We start from the raw sequence: 6,010 nt of genomic DNA, 5'->3' as shown, positions 1-6,010 counted from the left end.
TCTCTTCCATAAATATGGAAATATATTCAACAAATATCAGTTTGAGTCTTTGAAATATTGGTTTGTCGGAAAAGTCATGACATATGTAAAAATGTATCATGATTTTCCAACAATCCAATAGAATCCCAATTACTTTTTTTTTTTTTTTAAGTTTTTGCCATACGGTATACACATACTCTCTCTGGAGAGAGAGAGAGGAAAAATGAGAAATCATCCCCCAGGGGATATAGCCACGCCACAATCCCTTCTCGTCCATTCTCTTCCTGGGACTCTGGACATGTACGCACACATGCCTGGCATGATTTTCAAGCCACCAGGTCTGAGACTTGAATTGCAGTCGGCTATGTGGGAGTCTAGCACCTTATCCACTATGCTACCTGCTGGTCCCCCAATTGCTTTTCTATACTGAAAAATACTGTTCTGAACTATACTGTGAGTATACAATCAATAAATTCCAACGGCAGGAAACACTACAGGTTCTTCAACAGAAAAGCTGTGAGAAGAGAAAAGGATGGAAGCGGACACTGATAAAGATAAAAGGGCAAGGGGAGGGGATTACGGTGTCCAGATATGATAAACTGTAAGTGCGTACATAAAAGCATGATAGAGGTCACGTTTGGGGAGAGAATGCTGATGTATGCAGACATGAAATTAAGTGGTAAAAATAATGCATTTTACAGGGCTTCTTTTGAGGATGATGAAAATGTTCTATAATTAGTGGTGATGGTTCCATAATGTACTAAAAACCGTTGAACTGTACACTTTCAAAGGGTAGATTTTTATGTGAATTATATCTCAATAAAATTTTTAACAATCCTGTTTACTTATAACAATCCTAGTTATTTAAATGGAAAAATCATCAAACAAAAACATATTATATATATAACATAAAGAAAACTCTGAGTCAGACAGCCTAGAGAAAGATGATACATAAGAAGTTAGATTGCTCATAACAGTAAGTAAAAGGTCATTTAATCAACATTTCCATGTACTTCAAGTATAGAGTAACTGGAATTTTTTATTATTATTGCTAGAGGGTATATGCACTCACCAGAGACAGTACACCCACCCCCAGGGGACATGGTCATGCTGCAATCCTTTTTTCCCCATTTCTCCCTTCCATCAGGACTTTGAGCATGCCTGCACACACACATGCCCTGTGTGTCTTTCAAGCTGTAAGAGATGGAATTTGAAACTGGCCAGCCATGTGGGAGCTGGTTCCTAATGCACAGTGCTTGGCCAACACATTCTAGGGGTGGCTAAAGGAGTTTCAAGTATTTATAGCCAAAGGAAACAATTTATAATTCTCAGCAGTCTAATAATTTTATTGTAAAAGTTCTATAGTAAAATATTTTAACCCACTCAAAGGTTTACTTCTTATTATTCACTTAAGAAATAAAACACATTTGTGAAAATGGGTAATTAAACATTATGAATTAAGTATATTCATTAATATACATGAATATATGTATGAGGAAATTCAGAAAGGAGGAGGCTGGTTACAAGAAGACACCTTTTATGTATTCTGTTTTCACAAAAAGTTCTGTGACATTCACATTTTATGCAGTTATTAAATATGGGGGCTCAAGTCATGCAAAGGCATTGAGTATTTTAAACATGTTCTTCTACTAAGCCTAAGCCAGATACCAACGGTGCAAAGTGCATGCAGGACACACATTTTAAAGTTATGCTTAGGATGGAATGCACACTGACTACCACCTTCTATTGGGACAGAGTACACTTAGAGGGTCGTGGAGTGAGACGGCAGCTAAGTTTCTGGTAGTCAGTGACCCTCCCCTTCCCCAGTGGTCTGAAGGGAGGGAGAAAGCTCAGGTGAGCACAAATAGTTTAGAAGGGTTGGGTATTATATCACTTAGTGGCCCTTAGTAACTATTTTACTATCTTACATGTTGTGAGAGACACTCATCATTCCCTCAGCATGTACAGGATCAGACCAGCTTAAGACTGGTCTGCTCAGTTACCACCCCATCGCCTTGCTTCCATTTTAAAAAAAATCACGCCTCCTCTTCCTCCTGAACCAGTCAGGTAGTTCACACCCACCATTTTACAAATAATCTTTTAAATGTTATTGGAGATTTTTTTAAAATAATTATTTTTATTTAATTTTATTTATTATCATATTTTAATTTGACCAGAGACAGATTGGGGTGGGGTGGTAAGAAAGCAAGTCACCAGGTCTAGGACTTGAACTGTGGTCGACCATATAGGAGTTCAGTGCCTTAACCACCACGCCACATGTCAGCCCCTATTAGTGACTTTTATGTTGCTAAATTTAGTGGACATCTAATCATCATCGTACCTGACCTATCAGCAGCATAATATATACAAGGTCTTCCAAAAAATTCATGGAAAAATAATGTATTACAATAAAAATGCATTGGACTTCAAAATTTTTTAAACCAAAATAAATTTATACTTTGATTGTTTTCCATGAATTTTTTGAAGTCCCCTCATAATTGTTTACCTCCTTTTTTTCTTTAGAGTTTGTTTGTTTGTTTGTTTTTTGCTATAGGGTGCATGCACTTACCAGAGAGAAAGTGAGAGATCATCCCCCGGGGGGGATGGCCACACCACAATCCCTTCTCCTCTTATTTGCTCAGGATTTTAGGCATGCACACACATATACCCAACATGAGTTTCAAGCTCTGGGTCTTGAACCATGGTCAGCCATGCAGGAGTACAGTGCCTTAACCACTATACCACCTGCTGGCCTCATACCTCCCCCTTTTCTTAAGCTTTCTCCACTTGGTTTCTAGAAGTATTACTACTTCCTCTGACTTTCCCTCCTACCTTATTGGCCACCCCTATTCAGTCTTTGCTGGTTCTTTTTTTTTTTTTTTTTTTTGGCCTATTAATGTTGGAGCTCAGATCATTCTATCAGTCTACCATTCACATCCTTCTCTAATCACATCTTAAGTGATGTGGCACCAGATACCAACAGCAACTTCCTAATTTATATCCAGAGCCTAGACCACTCCCCTGGTCTCCAAATCCATTTATTGAACTCGTTATTTGTTATCTCCACTTAGATGTTTAAAAGGACCAGCTGGTTGGTGCAGTGGTTAAGGTGGCTGGATCCCACAGGACCAACCCTAAGTTTGATTCTCAAACCTGGAGGCTTGAGAAACATGCCAGGTGCATGACCAAAATCCAAAAAGAGAGAATAGAGGAGAAAGGATTGTGGCATGACTATTCCCCATAGGGGGTGCTTTGTTCTCTTTCTCCATCTCTGTCAAGTGCACATGCCTTCTAGCAAGCAAAAAAAAAAAAAAAGAAAGTTTTTAAATATCACAAACTCAGTATGTCTAAAACAAATTAGTGAGCTCTCCCCAACTAGTCACCCCCCGCATCATCGTCTACCCCATAAGTTCCCCATTTCACTTACTGGTAATGACATCAGTTTTAGCTGCTCAGGACAAAAACTTATAATTATCATCGACTCCCATTTATTTCACACAGCATATTCAAACAGCAAGCAAATTTTGTTGCTTTTACTTTCAAAATACACCCAAAACTCTGCCCACTTCTCACTGCCTCCAGTGCTACTGGTCTCTTCAAGCCACCACCCATTTCTTGCCTGGATCACTGCAGTAACTTTGTAATGGGTTTCCCTCGTGCACATTTGCCCCACTGTAGTATCTGCACCTCAGCGGGGCAGCCAGCAGCTGAAATGTCAGTCCTACCATGCCTTGCTTGAAGCCCCCCCATAGCTTCTCACCTCCCTGAGAATAGCCATAAGGTCGCCTCATACATTTGGCTCTACTCACTCTTACGTTTTCTCTCTTATACTCCCATCCCACTGCCCACTTGTTCTGCTCCAGCCACACGGGATCCCTTGTTATCCACAAACACACCAGGCATGTTTCCACCTCAGGATGTATGTACCTACTATTTTTTAATTGAGTCTGGCCACTTAATTACAAGTCCAAGTGTGACACACAATGATGACACCTTCTAAATGAAACAACTGTCATGATCTTTCTTCTCCAAATACACGTTCTCGCAGGTAGTCCATCCGAGCAGCCTTGGTTGACAGTGCCATAGAGTTCCACTCAAAATGAGGGATCTGTAAAATATGTAACATGGTTTAAATTAAGTTTTAAAGCAACAACAAACAGCACTGCAGAAGACTTAGAAGCACTACTGAGCAAAGCTGCAGGAATCCTATGAAATTAGTTTTCATAAGCATAATGTTGACCCCTTTTGGGAGGCCAGGTGGGTCCTTCTTCCTGACACTGTCTAGAAGTCCTTTCTCTCCCCACTGTGCCTTTCACCCTCCTGTTGCTACAACACCTCAGTACCAATGACAGACTTTTTTCCTTCATACCTTTCTACAATCACACATTAGCCATGTTCTCCATAACCCTACCCATCTCCATGGTACCATTCTCTTCCCTTGTAAAAGAAATATGCAAATCAACAGATCTTCTTAAAAAAATAATAAATGATTTTTTTTATTCTACCAAAAAAGAAAATAAAAAGATGACTGTCTCAGAGATACTTTTAAGTACTCCTCCCCACTCCCAGGCAGGATCTCACTGTCACTATCCTTCTGTCCCAGTCCCCTGAGTAGCTGGGACTGTAGGCACAGTCCCCACACCTGACTTTTAGGGCAGGCTAGAAACTGAACCTGGGCCTCCATGTGACCCCAGCCTGCTCAGTAACAGCTGCCAGTGCTTGCTATCACAGCTGGGCACACACAACTTTTTTTAATTGCCAGAGGGCCTGTGTACTCACAAGAGAAAGAGAAAGCAGTCCCTTGTTAGGGAACAGCAGAACCCCCTCGCCCCCCAAACACCATGGATTTATGAACTTTGAATGCATGAGTGAATGGGAACTTGGTGAAAATGCTAAACTCCTACCTCATGCTTGAAAACACCAGGAGGTGATTTAGATAGGTGTGTTATCTGATGAATGTATTTTCCAAATTCTTAGGTGTTTGTCTATCCCAAGGGTCATCTGGAAACTTTCTTTTATTGATAACTAAACTCAACATGCCCCAGGAAACAACCTTCACTTTTTTTACAGAGAGAGTTTTACTATATTGTGCTTATGCTTGCTAGAGAGACAGAGAGATAGAAAGCAAGAAATCACCACCCAAGAGGGCTGGCCATGCTGCAATCCCTTCTCCTCTATTCTCCTCTCAGGATTTTGGGCACATACGCACATGTACCTGGCATGCATTTAATCTGCCTAGTGTGGGATTCGAACCACGGTCAATTACGTGGGAGTCCAGAGAAGTAACCATGATGCCATCTGATGGTCCCAACAACCTTTACTTTTAATTTTCTGAAAAACAACTCTTGGTTCCTCCCATACGCTAATAAATACAGAGGATCAGAGAGACTCGAGGGGCTCATACCTGGTATGGGCTCCCCTTCTCCCTCTTGACTCAGATATCTATGTCTTGAGTTTCAGGTGACTCTCTGCCAGCAGAAGAGTCATCAGTGGTGACCATAGAGTCCCAGTCCCTAGTGGGGCATGGTCATGCTACAATCCTTTTTCTTCCATTTCTCAAATATGTTAGGGTTTTGGGAACATATACCTGGCCTATTTTTCAAGTCTCAGGGCTGGGATTCAAACCCTAGTCACCAATATGTGATCTAACTCCCTATGCATGGGGCTCAACCATTGCACTATGGGGCCAGCCCTGATTTTTTTAATATAAAAAAGGTAATTCTGTAACTTTCATATAAAAGGAAACATGTGGGAGCCAGCAGGTAACATTGTGATTAAGGTGCTAGACTCCCACATGGTCAACTTTGGTTCAAGTCCCAAATCAATGGCTTGAAAATCATGCTGGGTATATGTGCATGTGTGCCTAAAATCCTGAGAGAATAATGGAGGAGAAGGGATTGCCATGTGGTCATTAATCTAGGAAGTGATTTCTCACTTAACCTCCCTCTGTCTCTCTCTGCCAAGTGCACAAACCCTAACACAAAAAACTTAAAAAAAAAAAAAAAAAAAAAAAAAAAAAAAAAAAAAACCC

This window comes from Tupaia chinensis, unplaced genomic scaffold (genome assembly GCF_000334495.1).
Source record: "Tupaia chinensis unplaced genomic scaffold, TupChi_1.0 Scaffold000381_1, whole genome shotgun sequence".
Taxonomy (NCBI): Eukaryota; Metazoa; Chordata; class Mammalia; order Scandentia; family Tupaiidae; genus Tupaia; species Tupaia belangeri.
The sequence above is the reverse complement of the archived record's forward strand: the minus strand, read 5'-3'. Positions refer to the sequence as shown.